This window comes from Malaclemys terrapin, chromosome 1 (assembly GCF_027887155.1).
Source record: "Malaclemys terrapin pileata isolate rMalTer1 chromosome 1, rMalTer1.hap1, whole genome shotgun sequence".
In the NCBI taxonomy this organism is placed as follows: Eukaryota; Metazoa; Chordata; order Testudines; family Emydidae; genus Malaclemys; species Malaclemys terrapin.
Window position 1 is genome coordinate 346,969,345 of NC_071505.1, and position 20,310 is coordinate 346,989,654.

Here is a 20,310-nt window from a genome sequence, read left to right on the forward strand (position 1 = left end):
TGCAGAGGCTCCAACAGACTCCTAGTCACCTATGGTTTGTCCAACATGGCTGCCGCTGGGTAGATCCTTGGGATTTGATGATGACTGAACTTGACTTGCTGTATGTGTTACATTATAAACCAACCCCCACATTGTCCCTGTTGCAAAATCATGGTCCTGTGCTTAATCAGAGTGTTGAAAAACAAGGGAGAAGAGGGAAGTGCCATAAAGTAACCCAAACGTGGCAAAGACGCTTGGGGATTCCGTGAATGCAGTTGGTTTAAGCATCAGTTTGGCTGCAGTTCTCATAGCATGTGAATAAAACTGTACCAGAAAGAATGTTTTTTGGAGTAGATACTGTACCAGAAAGAATGATTTTTGGAATGCACAACAGAGGAGGAAGTGAACTGCTTGCTTGCATGTTACCTTGAGAAGGTAAAGTTCTGATATATCTAATGTGACATAGGGAAGAGAGTTAACTTGTTGGTGAATTTATAAGATACTTTAGCTTGTTTCTTTAAGAGTTATTGTCAAGGGAATAGAACGGTGTCACACAGCAGTGGTCACCTCATGAGCATACGTTTACATAGCACCTTTCCTCCCAAAGGATCTGAAAGCACTTCTCAGACTTGGGAGTCACTTGGGAGTCACTCCAGCCACCCCTGGGGTGGACAACAACAGGGGCTGAATACCTTCTTTTATTTCATGACCTCTGTGTCTTACATGCTGAATATGGTCCCTGATCCAAGGAGTTTCCAGGTCATAAAGACTTCCATATTTAAGTGAAGTTATATGGGGAATTTAGGGATACAGAGTGTAATTAACCAATTATGATTTTAGCTAGGACACCAGCATTAACATCCCTACTCTTGTGAAAAGAGCCATAAGATTTTTTAATCACCACAAGCAGTTAAAAAATTGGATTTATGTCTCCTCCCACAAAAAACTGCCATTTGTACCACACAGTGCCATTGGTCAGAACTGGCTTGAGAGACGAGTGCTTCCTGCTGAATTACCTACCCTGGGCTTTCTTTGGAGGTACTAACTAGGCCTGACCCTGCAAAGCTTGTGAAATCTTAAGATATTTACTTGAATAAATATTTCTCTGGTTCCATTTGCTAGGGCAGATAGGCATCTTGTGTCATTCCGGTCACACAGTTACAAAAATACGTAAGCCATACTAGGTCACCAGGTAAGCCTCACGTACATCTTCACTGCCATACTAATACTCATGCTAACTTGGGTGATCTGCTAGGACTGGAGGAACAGATACCACAGGAGAGAAGTCTGTTCTGAGAATGCTCTGCTGCCAGTCCCAGCAGCAGCAGTGACAGCGTCCCAGTCAATCTCAGCTGCTGCGATTGTACATATAGAACGAGGCAAAAGTCCCAGCCCGAGACCCTGCGATAACATTCTGTTACTGTGATTATTACTCTTACAGCAGATTATTAATGGAGATGCGCTCTTCAGATGCTAGTGCAGTGGTTTGTTGTTCCATTGCTGCTCCTGTGGACTCTGCAGGGAAATGAATAATTCCCAGAAGGTGGTCATCACCATTAATATATATGGAAGGGACCTTGAAAGGTCATCAAGTCCAGCCCCCTGCCTTCACTAGCTGGACCGAGTACTGATTTTTGCCCCAGATCCCTAAATGCCTCCTCAAGGATTGAACTCACAACCCTGGGTTTGGTAGGCCAGTGCTCAAACCACTGAGCTATTCCTCCTATAAATTAAATCAGGTCTAATACTCAGACCTAAGTATCAGTGATTTTACCTCTGTGGTGTGTAACAAGACTCTCTCAGTTGAGTCTAAATTAGCTCTGATATTACACAGTGAAGAGTGGAAGGGTCAAATGGTGTCTACGACCCTTAAGCAGTACCTGTCCCTACCCTCTCTCCCTGATCAGTCAAGATCAAGCCTTAATTGAATAATTGGCTGAAATAGAAAGGCAGTTCCTGCGCCAATCGAAGAAGCATCTTATCCATAAAAGGACAGGTTTTTAAACCAGACTATTGCACGTCAGAATATTTGTTAGTTTCTGCATGGCCTGATATTTTTTCTTGTTATTAAATGTTTATTCCATAAGTATCATCCATCTGGGATAGACCAATCCAGATTTCCTTTGGTTTAAATTTCAATGCAGCTATCTTTTTCTATAATAATTAAAAGCATATTTGACAAGTAGTTTGATGGCTGTTGGGAAGTTATTTGCTTAAAGCAATAGAATTTATTAACCGAATATAAAATTCATTATCACTCCCACATGTACCGTCCACTTTAAATATTTACACTCAAGTGAGTTGTGTTTAGATTACCTGCACCTACACTGAACAGCAACATCGAGCTGAGCCCCATTAATAATCCTGTAAATGACTTCTTTGCTTAAAAATCCATTAGCTTTATTATATTGTTCTGTCAGAGTTCATGACAGCAACTACAGTAAAATAACCTGTAACTTGAAGTGCCTTTGAAGAAACAGTAACTATGAAACTAACAGTGACCAAGGGAGAGGTAGAATTGTAAGGCCTATGTTATGAGGCCCTATTTTCACATGCACAGGTCAGTATGTTAAAATTTTAGCTTGCAGAGGAAAGGAATAAGAGAGATCATGATAGAGGTATGTATATAGAATATTGAATGGCAGAGAGAAGATGAACTAGATACATTCATGGAGGATAGGTCCATCGATGGCTATTAGCCAGGATGGGCAGTGATGGTGTCCCTAGCCTCTGTTTGCCAGAAGCTGGGAATGGGCGAAAGGGGATGGATCACTTGATGATGACCTGTTCTGTTCATTCCCTCTGGGGCATCTGGCACTGGCCACTGTCGGAAGACAGGATACTGGGCTAGATGGACCTTTGGTCTGACCCAGTAGGGCCATTCTTATGTTCTTATGGGTGCTCCAGTTACATGTTCTCATAATAGCAATGTCTCTTCAGGTTTTATACTCCCACCCAGCATTGTAGAAACCATGCACCTTCTATATAAAATTGATAGCAGTAGCAAAGTCCCTACTGGACTTTATGGACTCTCTCACACATTTCCTTCTCTGGGGTAAAACTCTGATTGGGACTTTTAAAAAATATTAATTTATTTTTACTGTTTATTTTTTAAGCTTGATTTGTTTCTGAGATTTTTGTTGTTGTTTTGGCTTGGTTGGGGGTGGGTGGCATGAGTTGGTTGGATTTTTTGATTAGAAGGGGTGTCAGTGTTGTCACTGTCTTATGGTGGAAAGACCTTTTCGAAGAGGAAGGTAAAGACAGATTCTGGATTTGCATAATCTCTTCTGGAAGTTTGTTCCGTAGCTGGATTTTCTCAGCCAATAATGTTGTGTCCTCAGCTCTGATGAGGGACATAAGTTTTCAAGTACATAAAAGATTGTTAGAAAGAGGAGGGAGAAAAATTGTTCTTGTTAACCTCTGAGGATAGGATAAGAAGAAATGGGCTTAAATTGCAGCAAGGGAGGTTTAAGTTGGACATTAGGAAGAACTTCCTAACTGTCAGGGTGGGTAAGCACTGGAATAAATTGCCTAGGGAGGTTTTGGAATTGTCATAATCAGAAGTATTTAAGAACAGGTTAGACACGCACCTGTCAGAAATGGTCTGGTTATTATTTAGTCCTGCCTTGAGTGCAGGGGACTGAACTAGATGACCTCCTACACTTCTGTGATTCTATAATATAAGAATAAGGAGACATATGAAATTAAGAGAACAAATTCAAAATAGATAAAAGGAAATATTTTTGTACACAACACACAATTCTCCTATGGAACTTACTGCCAACAAGAGATCATCAAGGTCAAGAGTTGAGGAGAATTCCATTCCATCTATAGATAACATTCACAGTTGCATTAGAAAGGATTTAAAACTTTTTTTTTTTTTTAAGAAGGGCTATAAGCCCTCATTATTCAGTCCATAAGCAAACTACTGACAAGCTATTCCATAACTGTGTGCTGTGAGGTTTCGTGTAACATTAGGTACTGGTCACTGTCAGAGACAGATACTGGACCACCTGAACTGATCTGGTATGGCAGTTCCCATGTTCCTGTGAGTTGCGTGTTTCACTATTGCATTAAATCATTTTTAAATTAAGCAGCCAGTGTGGCATTTAGTGCACATAGTCCTTATTTTTGTATTGTCACTTCTTATACAAGTCTCTCTAAAATTACTGAGTTAGAAATGTCCCAGTGCTTTTTTATTTTTAAGAGATGATTTTTGTATCCTGGATTTTTATTTGGAGAATGTGTTTATATCCTCTATAGCTTGATTCAGTTTTTAAACAGAGCCAGCATTTGTCCAGTGTGTAGTTGAAACCCTCTGATTACTTCATGTGCTTTATTTCAGTGAGTCAGTATGTACTGTGCATTTCTAATGCTGTAACAAAAGAAGGAAAAAAGAGTAATAGCTGGATTAGAAATCAAGAACATAGAGCTAATTAACTCCTGGTTTTCCTGCTGCTAAATGCAGCCAAGTTGCTCTGAGTTTCTGGATCTGATTCAGCTTCATCCCTCTGTGAATATTGAAGCCAAATTCAGAAAGTCACTACAATGTAGCAGGAGTGTGCTGGGCAGTTGAATATCCACTTGTGGGGCCAAATTCTTTGTGCTGTTCCAACCTGTACTCCTGGGGGAATTCTGCGCCAAAAAAATAAAAATTCTGCACACCATATTTTAAAATTCTGCATATTTTGTTTGTCAAAATAACACAGTATAATCATACCAGTTTCAATTATGTTGGTAATTTATTTCAAAATACCCATCAGCATGTGTGTCTGTTAACAATAGAGACAACAAAAAAGATTCAGGGAATGTTTTTTTTGACAAATAGATTCCTTACGAGGCATTTTAATAAAGAACTTTAAGTAATAATTCATTTAAACTACAATACAGAAATGTATTTCCCACACCCCTCAGAAGCAGTGCAAAGACTTGGGGGAGTCAGGGTAGCTGAGGGAGAAGGAAGTAATTGCTAGGAAGGAGTCTGGGAGTGAACCTGGAGGTTTGTTGGGTGTGGGTAGGAATAGTATGGAAAAGTTTGGCTGTTTGTTTTTTTTGAGGGGGGAGGGATTGTTAGGGAGTTGGGGAGCCTCCCCCATGCTGATCCTTAGCCTCTCCCATTCAGTCAGGCATGTCCGCTTCTGTCTCCTTGTGTCCCTGCACCCCCACTCAGCCACCTCTCCTCCACCATCCCCTTGTGTCCCTTCACTCCCTCCCCCTTGTCCTCATGTGTTCCTGCACCCCTACTCAGCCACTCCTCTCCCCCACCCCTTGTGTCTCTGCACCCCCAACTCTCATTCAGCCTGTGGCTAAATGCTGTCACCCCACTAGCTGTTGTGTCCCCGCTCCAGTCTGTCTCCGCCACTAGCCCTTCTGAACCCCAATCTATGTGACCCTTCCCAGTGGCCCCGTGTGCCCTGATCTGTCTGTTCCCCCTACCCCCCCATCCCATACCTCTGTCTCCTCCCTTTCTGTGGCTGGCTGCTTCAGTCAGTGAGCCAGCAGCCCTCTCTTCTGGCTCCACATCAGCCTCTGGTGGGTGAAAGGTGTAATTGCAGGCTTCCCTTCACCTCCCCGTCAGAATCAATTACTCTGCGGGGGAAAACAAATCTGTGGGGGACATTAATTCTGCACTTGCACAGTGGCACAGAATTCCCCTAGGAGTAAACCTAGAAAAGTGTCCACAAAGCTGCCCTAATAACTCAGTTAGGGATTGGCATAAGAAAGTCCCTGGCTGGCAGAGAGACGGTTTAACCAGCTTTACACCAACCTCTCCCACTACCCTGTCAGAAGAACGTGCTGTGTTCCATCCAGTGATCTTTCACCTTCATAACAACCCATAAGAGTCTGTTTACCAGATAGCATAAATTAGAGCAGTCTGGAAGCCTGCTGGGTGCCTAACCACTCCCTAGCGGCCTCAGGGATCAGAGATCCATAATGGTGGCCTAAAGCCATATTTGTTGCTTCCTCTCCATAAGGGCACTGGTCAGAGTTGTTGAGGATCTGGCTCTTGGTTTCTGGGTCTCAAGAACTAAGAATTGAAAGGGTTTCGGCGTCAGTGAAGTTAAACCATTGTGATCATTTGGAACTGGGCATTTTACCAGCCACTCAAGGAACCTGAGGTCACTATTAATCTTCTGCCAGCAGTCTATGGAAGAATAGAAACTGACATATGAGTGGAGAAGCCCATTACCATAGCAGATTAGGTATGATTTAATCCCAGAAAGTGGACATGTTATAACATTTTGTGTGACTGTGTAGAGTGCTCCACTTTGAGGTACTGAATCAGTCATCGATAATGTGAGCCTTGCTGATCTTGCTTCTTTAAATCAGGAAGAAATTTTCAGTCCCCAAAGGTCTCCCTTCCATCAACCGTGTAATACCTGATGTTTTTAGCAGAATTACCAAAAAAAAAAAAAAAAAAAAAAGCATGAAGAGAAATAGATTTTTGTTTTAGCTTGTGTTGCCGCAACTTGACATCTTTCTAACTCGGGTTACGTGTTTAATTTTGACTAACAGCGGTTTCTTTGTTTTGGAATCGATATCCTGAGAGAGAGAACAGCATCTTGTGAGAGTGAGAGCACAAAAGGAGCAGAGTGGAAGAAGGGAAATACAGTTGCAGTACAGAACAAAGTATACTGGTCTGCGCCTTGCAAACGACGACGAAACCCAGGGAGAGGAAGTCGTGTTCAATTGGAAACAAAAGCTCTGAGCTAAAGAGGCAGAAATCTGCAAAGGAGAAATGCTTCCTTCTTCCACAGAGTTCCGCAGCCTGGGAGCAGAATAACTGCAAGCTCTGGGACACTCCGTTAAAAGAGAGAGATGGAATCCGAGAGTAGGAAATTATCTCACTGTGCTGCCATGGTGATACAACACCCCAAAGGGTCACCTTAATAGCACTGTGTGTATGTAGGAGTATGTAGGAGTGTGTTAGAGTAAACACAAGCCTTGGCTGGCAATCAATGGAAAGCCGCCAGCTCTGATGAGAGATGCTGATATAATCATGTTCCATCCCAGAGTTGAGTAGGCTTTGAAAATGGCAACGGAGGAAACGGGAAAATGCAAGAAATCAGTTAGTGAAGCCTCTGATGTAGAAGCAGAATTTCAGAAAATGCCTAAGAAACTGGAAGATTTTCTGCTTCATGACCAGTTGCTTTGTTTCTTAAGGTCTGTGAAAGGAAATTGACCGGAATAGTCATTGTGGAACAAGCTGTTCCATAATAGCTCCCCATGTAGACACTCTGTTCTGGAATAAAAATCAGTTCTGGAATAATCAGTGCACTCCCAAAGCAGAGTAATTATTGTGGAATAAAGTAATTTTTATTCCGGAATAGCTATTTTGATCAATTTCACCAGGTAGCTAAGCCCTGAGTGGTTTACAATATAATTGCAGAGGTACTGTATGTTTGTTTATTACAGGCATTTATGTGTCAGTCTTCACCATCCTGTTTGGAAGTGCTCTATATAATTTAAATTGAAGCAAATGCAGTTCCCATGCACAGGGAACTAATACTCATGTATGGAGATATGCCAGCAAATACGTCCCCTATTCTACATATCTAGTAACACAGGAAGTATGGTCTTATGTTTAGGACATGGCAGTTGGCGTCAGGAGACTTGAATTATAGTCCTTTCTCTGCCACAGACTGGCATGTGTGACGTTAGGTGACTCACTGAACTTCTCTTCATTTCTCATCAGTAAAATGGGCCTGGTAATGGTGAGTCCTAACTCATTAATCTTTGCAAATTGCATTGAGAGCCTTGGAAGGAAAGTGCTGTAAGAAGTGTGAGTTATTAAATATGCCAAGGAAACACACTGCACCACTGAGCTGTGTCATGCTCGTGTCAGCTAATCTTTGATGGTAGATACAAAGAAGGAAGTTGGACCGAGGGACTCTGATTACTAATCCCTACCCTCATGTTATCTTTAACTTGCATGCGTGAACAGCTCTCTTATTTCTCCTGATGGTTCTTGATTTCACACTTCACTTAGTTGAATATAGCTGGGAAGAAACACTATGGTTCTCATCAGCTGTGCAGCACCTACTAAAATTCTGTGTGGAGTACCTACAAAGTGCATCCAGGGGAGCTGTTCAGAATCTAAATGGTAATGCAACTGCAAAATTCAGACTCTCGTAATTGCTAATTTAAGGGAGGTTTTCCATTGTAGAGGAGGGAAACCTGTATCACTGAAGGAAGGAGCTTATTAAAATGGCTGTCAAGGAAACCCCACTTAACCGATTTAAAAGCAAATTAGTGTGCTTAGTGTCTGCACGTGTGTGAACAGGTGAGTGGCATGTACCACTGGGGGGAAATTACAGATGAGTCATGGCAAATAGTGATGATCATGCATTTTATCAAAACTCATTACGTCTGTAGTTTCCCTTGCCTTCCTCCCCTCTGCACTTCTTCCTTCCCACTTACAAAGGCCTTCTCTGTGGAGCCATCTGGAGATGCCAGAGCACTGCTTCTACCCATCGGCTGGTTGGGCCACCAAAGGGGTGACAAATCTTTAGATTCCAAAACCTCAGTGTCTGAGACTTTCACGGCATTTGCCATGGTGACATAATTACTGTCCTGTGTCTGAATGTCGACACTGATGGGCAAGCACACAAAACAGGAGGGTAAATTAACTCAGAGATTTCAAACGTACAGTATGATGCCTGTGGGCTAGATCTTTGATCTGTGATCCTTTGAATTACTGCCTTGGCAAGCAGTGACTCACACTCATTCTCCTTTGCTGGGATTAACTAGGGGAGACCATTTTTGTAACCTCAGTTCTCCTTCTTGTGGCAACCACACTAAAGCAAGGAAGAGATTATAGAAACCAAAATAGGCCCTTTGTTTAGAATGACTTTGCTACCTCTGAATTTTCCTGGTATCTCCTCTTTGGAGAGCATACAACTGAAAAAGCAGGACTTGTTGTCAAATGCTAAGGACTCTTGGCAGCTGGAAATATAAGATAATTCAGAGATGAAAGGTATACATATCCAGGGTGCGGCTAGTAAACTAGATACTTCTGGTGCAACACACACAGCCTCAGGCTAAGGAGAGTCTAGAATTTGGCTGGCAAGGCATCTGTAATGGAAAATTCCTGGGAAAGTAGCTATCAAGAATGGTGAAAGGAAACTGAAAAGGAGAGGAAGGATTAAGCAATTGAGTGTGGGTGGAAAGTAGAATAATAGATGTGAAAATTCTGCCTTGCAGTTCTGGTCTATTAGATAAAAGGGATTAGGGACAAGACACCTGCAGAAACTTGGCAGAATTTAGTGCACTGCACTTCTTGGGAAGAGGATGTTGTGGTTAACTGGCCTGCATGGGAGTTAAAGTCAATATTAATCTGAATTATTTTACTGACTTTGTGAGTGAATATGTTAAATGGATGATTACATTTTTCCATGCAGATGAAACTCCTCCATGGCCTTGATTTATGGAGGATTGTATTACTGTTGTCAGAGACCAGGATGTGGGCAGCTGAGCCAGTGGTTGGAGCTGGAGTAGACCGCCAAGAATGGGAGCCCAGGATCAGAGCCAAGGGCCAGAACCAGGTTACGTGGAGCGAGGGAGGGCAGGAACAGGGCTGGGTCCAAGGCAGAGACAGGCGCTATCTCAACCATGGGCAAATGCATAGAGCAGCCACCAAAGAGCTGCTGGGCTTAAGAGCCGGTCTGCTGACTTCCAACCAGTCAGGTGGCGTAGCCAGTCAGGCAGCCTCCTGCAGGCCAAGTGGGCTCATTGACCGGAGACTGGCTCTGCTACATGCCCTAGTCCTGCTTTAAGATAATGCAAAAGAATGGAGGTGGTTGGTTCTGGAGCTCTTGTAGCCGTTCATATTGTTGCATCTGCATGATAGTATTGTTAAATATTTTAGCTAAAGCTTATATGTACAGAAGCTTAATATGCCTTAGAAATAGCTAAGATAAAAGTGGCCATCAGACAGGCTTGGGATGGGAGGATACCTATATAAGACTGGAAGATTAATCAGATTTAGTTGGGCTTATTGATGATCTATTTTACATCTTAGTGTCCTGAAGAAAAAACCAATTCCTTCAGTGTAGCGTCAATTAAATGAGAGAAAGATTTGAAATGGAATTAGCTTGTCACAGTATAGGCCTTTGATCCCATACGTCCTGGCTTTAGGTGCTAGTAATATTTCTTACATAATTACTTTTGTAATTATGTAACAAATATTATTATTCCCTTATCCAACCCTTGACAGAAATAAATTGACAGTGGGTACCTGGGGAAAGACACCAGGCTGTGGTGACATGATAGTGCCACCCCAATGAGGAATTGTTTTGTCGGCTTCAAAGAAATCTAGCCGGGGAAGCTCCCATTAGTGCTGGCCAGTGTTTGAAAGGTATTTGAATGTGCAGGGAGTTGATGTGTGGCTGAATATTGACCAGGATCTTGATTTTGCATCTTAAGGTCATTAATATGAAATTATTTCTGTATACGTCTTTACGTATTCATACGCCGGCAGTGCCTAGAATCATCTTTATCACACACAGAGACAGGCCTTCCGCAGAGCATCCATTCAGTTTCTCTCTTTGCACTTAGATAACAGGTTTGCATTGTTTGTTTGCATTCTAGCAACTAGTACTTTAAATGTATTTAATCAGATGTTGGTAGGCTGAGAAAAGCAATAGCTAAGATTTATTGCTATATAAGCACCTTAATCTTTTAGTGTGTAGCAGATGGCTTCAGTTTTTGTTTATCAACAAAGAGGGTAATTGTTTAAAATTCCGATAATGCTCCAGTTTAAAATGAGTTTTGTTTTTAATTTGCAAGGTGAACGTTGTACCATTTTTATTGAACTGCAGAAATGGTCCTATCTCAGACCTTTCAGGATATGTTCCCTTTGCATTTTGGCCTGTGTTTTTCTGTTGGCCAATTTCTGCTTACGTTCTGGTAGTCGTAGGCCTGGTGTACACCTAAAATGTAGGTTGACATAGTTCCATCACTCAGGGGTAGCTATGCTGCCTTAACCCCCAGTGTAGACACATCTAGGTCGATGGAAGAATGCTTCTGTTGGCCTAGCTACCATTGCTCAGGAAGGCGGTGTTCCTGCATCGAAGGAACGTTCCTGTCATTGGTGTAGGCTGCGTATACGGCAGCATAGCTATGCCAATGTAGTCCCTGGAGTGTAGACATGGCCCTATTCTGACAAACAATAGGAGATTATTTCTCAACCTTAAGGATGTCAGATTAGTTTTTGGTGAAGTAAAGAAGAGTATCAGTGGCCGGAGGAAAGCTGCATGACTCCAGATTTGTTTTGCCCTCCGCTGTACCAACATGCGTCTCCTCCTGTGGCTAAAGTGTCAGGTGTCTCCTTGGAAGCAGCCTGTCTTCACTCCCTGCTCCCATAATGCCCTTTAACATAGCCAGCAACAGGACCAGCCCATGCGTACGTGGCTGCAGGCTCAGCCGGCAGCCTGCACGCCAAATGTCTCTTCTTCACTCCCATGGCACACAGCCCAGCCATAAGGGCACATATGGCCCAGCCTCATGGCCATCCTCACTTTGATCAGCGTGTAACCTTCTCGTGAGGTAGGGAACGGGAAAGGTTAGTAAGTATCACAGCAAAACTGACTAAGAAAAATAATGCACAGAAAAGAGATGGCAGCAACTCTGTTGGGACATGACACAAGGCAGCATGCGAAGAAGCCAGTCCATCCCAGCTGGGGCCTCTGACCAGAAACATTTGAGGGAACGTCTACACTTAACACGCTGCATCAGCACAGCCGTACCAATGCAGCTGTGCCGCTGTAGCACGTTAATGAAGACACTCTAAGCCGATGGGAGAGAGCTCTCTCGTGGGTGTAGTTAATCCGCCTCCCTGGAGGTGGTAGCTACATCGGCGGGAGAAGCTCTTCTGCCGACATAGCACTGTCTACATGGGGGTTAGGTTGGTATAACAACGTTTCTCAGGAGTGTGGATTTTTCACACCGCTGAGCGATGTAGTTTTACTGATATAGGTCTGTAGTGTAGACCAGACCTGAGAAACACTGAAGTAGGGTGTTCTCTAAATCTCAAGGCTGTAACACTGAAAATGTCATGTGCTCATTGTCCATTGCTCATAACTCTCTTTAGTGGCATGTCTTTCCTGCAGCTGCCGTTTGAGTTTTAAACAAGAGGAAGGGGGCGGGGGGCTGCTGTCTGAGCTGAATCAGGGAGGAACATCGAATTCATCAAGAGCCATCAATCATATATAATGGAAGGAGTCTATTTATATCATGATTCGCCAGTCTCCATCGCCTTATGATAAATACCCAGAATGTTCCCGCGTCGTCCTCTTCATCTTCCCCAGTAGTAGCAACAGCATCGTACTTTGCTTTGGTGCTCACATCTTCTGTGTCCGTGATATTCTCAGAATAGGGTCAATAACACCTGCTCTCAATCCACTGGCCACTTATCTGCTGCCTTCAGGGTCCAGCTTTTCTCCTTGTTCCCAGGATAAGCAAGGGCTGCAAAAAGAGGCAAAATCAGTATTCGTAGTTTTGTGGCCTTTTTGTAGTTATCCTTCCCTCACCTCCAGGCAATCAGTCTGATGGGGGATATGCTTGTAGTTTTACTCCAAAAGAGCTTGGGTTTCTAGCATGTTGAAAATACCAGAGTCAGTTTTCACTAAGTAACTTCAGCACAGCCCTCCTCAGCACAGGTAGCATGGATTCTTCACATCCATTTCTTGGGTCATTTTGCATATGCGCGTCGCTTTTGTCTTTTTACTTCTTGTCACGGAGGCGCCTCCTCCTGGCAACTCTGGGATTAGCTCTTGCCAGGTGCTGCCTTCCTCTGGTGTTGTCTCTACCCGTCGTCTCTCTTTCACCCTGCAGCCCCTCTCACTCCTGGAGCTGCAGCTTGCTGTCTGTGGATTGGCCCTCCGGCCAGGTCACTAAGGTCCTCCCCTTCCAGTGGAATCAGACTCCTTCTGGACCAGTAGATGGTATCTCCAACGCCCTGCACCACTTCCCAGTGGCTGGTAGGGGAACCCAGGCCCACCCTCTACCTTTGGTTCCAGCCCAGGGACCCTAGAACATGCAGCGAAGGCCTGTATGGTCCTAGCCCTTGCTGCTGTTTCCCTGGACTACTTCCTACATAACTGGCTCCCCTCTCTCTCTTTGGGTTTGCCAGCCTACTCTCCATCCTCTCAGGGAGTGACGGTGGCATCCTTCCCTGCAGCCCGACTTTGCTATTTGCAGGCTCCTGGGCTTTGTACCCGGGTCCCACTTGTTCCTGCCCAGCTGTGCCTGCTTCTAATTAGTGGCGTCCTTGTAGCCTCCATCTCTCCCCTACTTGCTGCTTAATTTGTTAATTAGGCCTGACTGGCCTAATTTACCCTCTCAGAGCCAATGTGGGGAATACACCCCATCACACTTCCCTCCCACAGACTTCAGCAGCAGCCTTGGTGAGTAACTCCAGAAATCATTACTTATCCTCACTGATAAGGATGATCCCATCAGGTTAATGCAGCTTCATTTCCAGCAGAGTGAATGTTGTTATTGGCATCATAGAGAAACCTAAAGTAAATAGATCGTGACCACTGGGAGCAAAGGTCTATAATGCGTTACACTGCATAACAGATTGAGCCAATGAGGACCGAGCTTGCTCGTGAGTCAACAACTGCTGGTGGTATCACTTTTCAATTTGTTCCATCCATCTCCATTACTCATTTAGCATTTATAGAAGAAATGAGTGAGATCTAATCCTAATATTCCTCTAGGCGGTCTTGGTAGAAAATTGAATACTGCTTCCCTGGATTATGCATGATATCCTCCCTCTCTACCGCTTGCAAAGTATGTTCCTGTCTTTCTCGTTCATACTTCAGATTGCAAAGGACATGTAAACTGAACCCATATGGATTACTTTCTCTTTTGAACCTTATTTGCTGCAGTTTCTAATTCGGGCCTCCACAGATGGCAGAGGTTCAGCAATATTTAGCCTGTCCCCCAGATGGTGAAATGTGGTATTTCATCCAGTTTGTCTGCTGAGGTTCACTGTGACCCTTTCCCCTTTCATTCATTTTCTCCACTTCTGCAGGATAGAACAGTTGCTGCACATGGTGGCTTTTCTTGGCTTGAAGCCTTTTGTGAGCTTTCACTATGCTGAACATTCTTTGAGTCTCCCAGTTGGCGCTGCCATTCAGGGGACTCAGCCAACTCATTGATACGTGCTGCTTTCTTTGTCGCGTTTCCCAGGGTCTGCTTCTGCATGTCTGCTTCCTGCTGCGTGTGCTCACGTAGTGCTCGATGATGTCGTTCTCAGATTAAGCTACACATGCCTTTCCATGGGCTGTAATGCTTCATCTCAGAGCCGTGATTTCCATATCCACTGGCAAGTAAGCATGAGTGAATTCAGTCCCCCCCCCACCCCCCAATTCTGTGGTATTCCTTTCTTTCACTGCAGCAGTGGGTTCATTTGGCTTTTTCTTTCTCTCATGCTGCGTAGATTATAACTAAATTGCTGACATGTTTCTTGTATGCAGTTGAGGGAACAGTTTGACCACTGAAGGCAGCAACTACTGATCTGATCTGATATCAGCACCTGGCAGAGGGAGTGCCAGGGTTTTCAGTCCTTGTTTTGAATCCTGTTGAGCGGAGCTGGAGGGGCCCCCTTGTGCTGTTTCCCGGAGGTGCATTGATATACAGAGATTACAAAAACATACGGATTCCCAGAACAAAAACCAAATATTGAATCGTTAAGGTCTCCCTTTGTTCATTCCCCGTCCATCTCTCTCTCCTTTGTGGGCTGGTCAACAGCCTCTTCTTCCACTTCCTTTAATCAGCAGCTCATCATGTTTTGGCTCCATATCAGTGTCTGCAGCTGGATTTTGTAGAACTATTCAGTTCCATCATCCTTGTCTTCTGTGCCTGGTGCATGGATTGAATGAGAGGGAGGTGAATTGATGTAGAAGTCTATTGACTATACTGGATCCCAGTAGGGGTGCAAATGTAACCCACACACCTTCTGGGTGTGGTGTTCTGTCCCATCTAGTGGCACTGAGACCACTTAACGTTAAAGGAGTCTGCTCTACAGCCGTCGCTAACAGCTCATGCAGGAGAGGTTCATGCACTAAGCTCCAGAGGCCCCAGGTTCGATCCTGCCCGCTGGTGACCGGGGTCTGTCGGCATTACGCAAAGATATCTGTAAAGGGAATAAATATTGCTCCTGTCCCATTTATTTCACAAGGACACATGTATCACTTTGTAGAGGCACAAATTACTGTCAAATGCTAATTATATCAACTTTTTGCCTTTCCTTCAAGGTCTGGTCAAGTGCTGTCTTTCTGGCCTGTAACTGATTATTTCTTGACAGCATGAGAACCATCTTGAGCTGTGGGGTCTTCATCTCTTATCTGCACGTCTCCCAAACTTTCCCTAATCCTTGGGCTTCATGAGGAAAGGATGGTGCAGCATTTCATATGCCCTCCCTGAATATCCTGTCGGTTTTACATCGCTCGGCCCTTCATGACTACATCAAGGGCACAGATGCATTCCAGGAGGTATAGCAAGCACATCCTGGTTAGGAATAGATTGTGTTAATCCATTTTTATCCTGTTTCCTGCCAGTGTCCCGTCTGCTAGACTTCTCATTCCAAAGATCTGTAGTTTCTTGTGCGTAGTTGCTCTTTCCCCTCTTTGCCTTTGTATATGTTTATCTTACCATCTGGGTACTGTACCTTATACATGATAGGATATTATAAATGGCAAATTTTTACAGGCTTGAATCTTAGTGTGATGTGGTGTTACTAAATGTCAAACAGAAAGATTTGTGAACAAATGAAAAAGGTAACTTAGGCCTGGTCTACACTGAGGGGGTGGGATCGACCTAAGATATGCAACTTCAGCTACGAGAATAGCGTAGCTGAAGTTGATTTATCTTAGGTCGACTTACCTCGAGTCCTCATGGCGCGGGGTTGACTGCCGCCGCTCCCCTGTCGACTCCGCTTCCGCCTCTCGCCGTGGTGGAGTACAGGAGTCGATGGCAGAGTGATCGGGGATTGATATATCGTGTCTACACTAGATACAATAAATCGATCCCCGATAGATTGATCACTACCCGCCAATCCGGCGGGTAGTGTAGACGTACCCTTTGAGTTGCAACACTTCCATCTCTTAACTGGCACAATCAAAGCCTGTTGTTAGAACCCAATGACAAAAAGAAAAACACATCCATTAGCTTCTTGGCAATAATCTTAAACCTTATTCATTTCTCCTAGATTAAAGGGAAGAGAAATCTGGGTTCACTTTACTCACCCATCACTCCAGCTTGGCCCAAATTGAACTAGAAATTTACACATGAGGAGACCCAAATGGAGTTTATTGTGGTGGGGGAGCTAGAGACACCCCACAACTCTGAGCAAGGTGGGCGGGGTCGGTGGTGAAGTCACATGCAGAGGAGTACCAGCCCAGCCACCCACTCATTCCTCCTCAGTCAGGAGAGAATAAGAAATGTAAAAATCCAGCACTTACTGTTTCAGAGTCATTACCACAGCAAACAGGAGGCACCGGAATAATCTGCTTAGTGGAAAGGAGCCAACTTCACAAAGACATAATGGAAATTTCCCTGGGAAATGCAGCATTGTGTAGTCGGTCTTGAAGGTGCCTGTTAACCCACACTTACTGCTAGGATCCAAAACCCAAAGCTGTTAAAACTGAAACCAAGATGGGGTTTTATAGTATGCTGTGGCAGATAATGGCCTCTCTTAATGTCTTCCAATATCTTTGCCTGAATCTCCAGAAAGGATGGAAATTAAAATGGGACTTTGAGCTCTGTCCAACTCAGAAATCACTCTTCAGCAAATGTCAGCACACAGCATGCACACTCATGCCCTCAAAATAGAGCTGCAGTGGGGGCTCAGCGTAGGCTTCTATGCAATATAAATCATGGGTAATCTAGGAATCGCTAGCTCCCCATCAGTGACGATCTCTCACTTTTTTCAAGTGATGAGGCACCTCATTGCAGTCGTCTTCTTTCCAGAGTCTAAGCCATACTTTCACACGAGGAATTGCTGTCTAATAATTTCATAGTTTCGTAGATTCCAAGACCTGAAGGGACCATTGTGATCATCTATTCTGACCTTCTCTATAACACAGGCCATAGAACCTCACCAAAATAATTCCTGGAGCAGATCTTTTGGAGAAACATCTAATTGTGATTTAAAAATGGTCAGTGATGAGAATCCACCACAACCTTTGATAAATTGTTCCAGTGGTTAATTACTTTCAACTTTAAAAAATTATGCCTTATTTCCAGTCTGAACATATCTCGCTTTAACTTCTAGTCATTGGCTCATGTTACACGGTTCTCTGCCAGATTAGAATAGGTCCAGAATGGCTGAGTTCTTTTTTCCCAGCTCTTTCACTGACTTTTAGAGTGATCTTGGACAAGTCACTTGTGTCTCAGTTTACCCATCTGTAAAATGTGTGTAATGTATTGTGTACCTCTCAGAGGTGTTGTGAGGCTTAATTTATGTCTATAGAAGCGCTTGAAGTTCCTCAGATTAAAGAGTGTGTGGAGGGAAAGTAACTATTTTCTATCATCTTTACATTATCTACATGTGATTTTTCTAGGCACTTGGGATCTGTCCCATGAAGTTTTAGCCATTTATTTTTTGAACTTCCATCACAAATACTCACTTCTCCATGTCAAGCTATTCCCACTGACAGGACTAGGAGGAGTTGGATGCTTATTTGATGAGGTTCGTTGCATTAGGAGAAGTATCTAATCCCAATAAATCCCATCTTTACCTGTTGGACCACAGTGGGTGAAATCGCCCTCCAGTCTAATTACTGTTAGTGGTCGAATCTCACAAAGAGTACCTAATAAAGCCTTTGGCCTGTGAGAGGGAGCATGGCTTTGGGGATCTGCTTACATTACTGCTGAAGTCCAGGCTTCTTAACATGTGAAGGAAGAAAGAGCAGGGGATATCATCTGATCTCCCCTCCCCCCAAAGACAGTTACTTTCTTTATAAGGTAGCTGTGAGAATGCATTACACAACTTAAATGATAATCCCACTAAGAACCGATCTTGCGTTGCTTGTTAGCCCTCTTATGGCTCTTTGGATCCCAGCCACTCTAATCTCCGAATCCAGAAATGGTCTGATTGCTCCAAGTACTTTGGAAATGCCCTGCATCCTCAGGGTTAACTATTCTCCTGAGGGTAGGGGTGTTATGTAAACTCCTCATAAAAATCCTTCCATTTTAGATGAAGTGAGGCGCTCCTCTTAATTATTGATTTCTGGGATGTTTCTTTTGATTCCTCCTTTTGTACCTGCCAAGTGAACAGACTACTATGGGCCTGGTCTGCAGCCCTGACTCATCCAAGTAGGCTCTCGCGGAGTTGACTTGAATGTAGCTGAGGACCGCAGGATCTAGCTCAGTGTTTGTCCCAGTGAGAGGAAACCGAAACATAGTTTTGGTTAAATATTAAAGGTGGCTAATGTCTGATGTTCTCTGAAATCCTAGTAAGAGTCTATTTTTCCAGGAAAAAGCAACAGAGGGTCCTGTGGCACCTTTAAGACTAACAGAAGTATAGGGAGCATAAGCTTTCGTGGGTAAGAACCTCACTTCTTCAGATGCAAGGAAGTGATCTTGCATCTGAAGAAGTGAGGTTCTTACCCACGAAAGCTTATGCTCCCTATACTTCTGTTAGTCTTAAAGGTGCCACAGGACCCTCTGTTGCTTTTTACAGATTCAGACTAACACGGCTACCCCTCTGATATTTTTCCAGAATTGTTTATAAATTATACACCAGAAGTAACCCCTAACCCCCAGAGTGGTTAGATGCCCAGCTATGCTGACTCTTGTTCTCGTGCAAAAGGTTAAATGGCTTAGCCTAATTAGGGTCTTGGGAAAGAATTTCATATATTTCTAGGTTCTGTTTATTTATCTTAGGGCTTTATGGTACCTCTCATCACTGTAGGATCTAAGCATACTCCCTTTAAAAGCAATAGCAATAGCAAATTCCCAAGTGGATTTCATTCACCTTTTGGCACTTTTCCCTTTTTGAGGTCAACATTCTGCTAAAAACAACAGGGTGGTGTGGGGTTTCGATTTTATTAATTCACCCCTTTTTATTGGTAGGGGCTTAGCGAAAGAGGGGCTGTCAGTGTTGTCACTATTAAGATAAAGTGGCTTTTTTATATATGAAGATTTTGCAATGTTCTCTAAAGATAATCAGACTCCAAATTTGCCTCATCTTCTCTGCAAGTTTGTTCTGTAGCCAGATCCCCTCATCAGAGAATGCTTTCTCCCCAGCTCTCCTGTGCCTTGTCTTGGGCTTTGTGATCTGCATTGGCCCAAAGGAGTGCAGCTGTCATAGTGGTTGACAGATCAGCATTGAGTCTTTGATGTAGCTAGGACATGACCCTTTGTGACGTTCCCCTCTGGTGTTATCTGGACCGGTGATCTGCTAGGTCACTCCAATCCTTGACTCTGGGAGCCAGCCTTACCCTGCTCTGCTGTGAGAACCCCCACTCATGGGCTATTCACGCGCAGCCTCTGGCATGTAAGCTGCCCCTCGGATTGTGCAACCGAATAACACTAGCCAATATCTCTGGTCCCAGACACAACCCTAGGAACCTTCATCTTGCAGTGTCCAGTTATGCCCGCTGGACGCTGCAAGCTTATATGAGTTCATCAATTTAACAAAGAAATTGATATGTACCAGGCTTGTTATCCCAAAGGGAGTCTCTAACATGCTTCAGGTAGAATAAACAAACAGATTTATTAACTACAAAAGATAGATTTTAAGTGATTATAAGAAGTCAGATTTGGTCAAATGAAATAAAAGCAAAACAAATTCCAAGCTGATCTTAACACTTTCAATGTCATTACAAACTTAGATCCTTTTCACCACAGGCCGGCTGGTTGCTCTTCAGCCAGGCTCTCCTCTTTGATCAGCGCTTCAGTCACTTGGTGGTGATGTCTGTAGATGGAAGTAGAAGAGAGAGGAAGAGCATGGCAAATGTCTCTCCCTTTTATCATGTTCTTTCTTCCCTCCTGGCTTTGACCCCCCCTACACCTTCAGAGTCAGGTGAGCATCACCTCATCAGAGTCCCAAACTCACCAAGGGAAGGGGGGTGACTCACTCGAGAGTCCAACAGATTCTTTTGTTGCTGTCTAGGCCAGTGTCCTTTGTTCCTGTGAGGCTGGGCTGGGTTTGTCCCATACACACCCTGATGAGGTGTGAACTGCCCCTCTGCTCCTGGAGAGTTTTTTCCTGGGCTTGTTTTAAGCCATGAGGACACATTTTCAGCCTCATAACTATATACATGAAATTACAACCTATAACATCACTATAACAACCATGCTCAGTGCATCATGAGCCTT

At 43.8% G+C, this 20,310-nt stretch overlaps 1 protein-coding gene across 4 annotated transcripts in view; it reads left to right on the forward strand.

Annotated features, from left to right (window-relative positions):
* The window catches only part of STIM1 (stromal interaction molecule 1), a 168,933-nt gene that overhangs the window by 114,451 nt on the left and 34,172 nt on the right, over positions 1-20,310 (forward strand). The gene's annotated exons all lie outside the window — the stretch shown is intronic.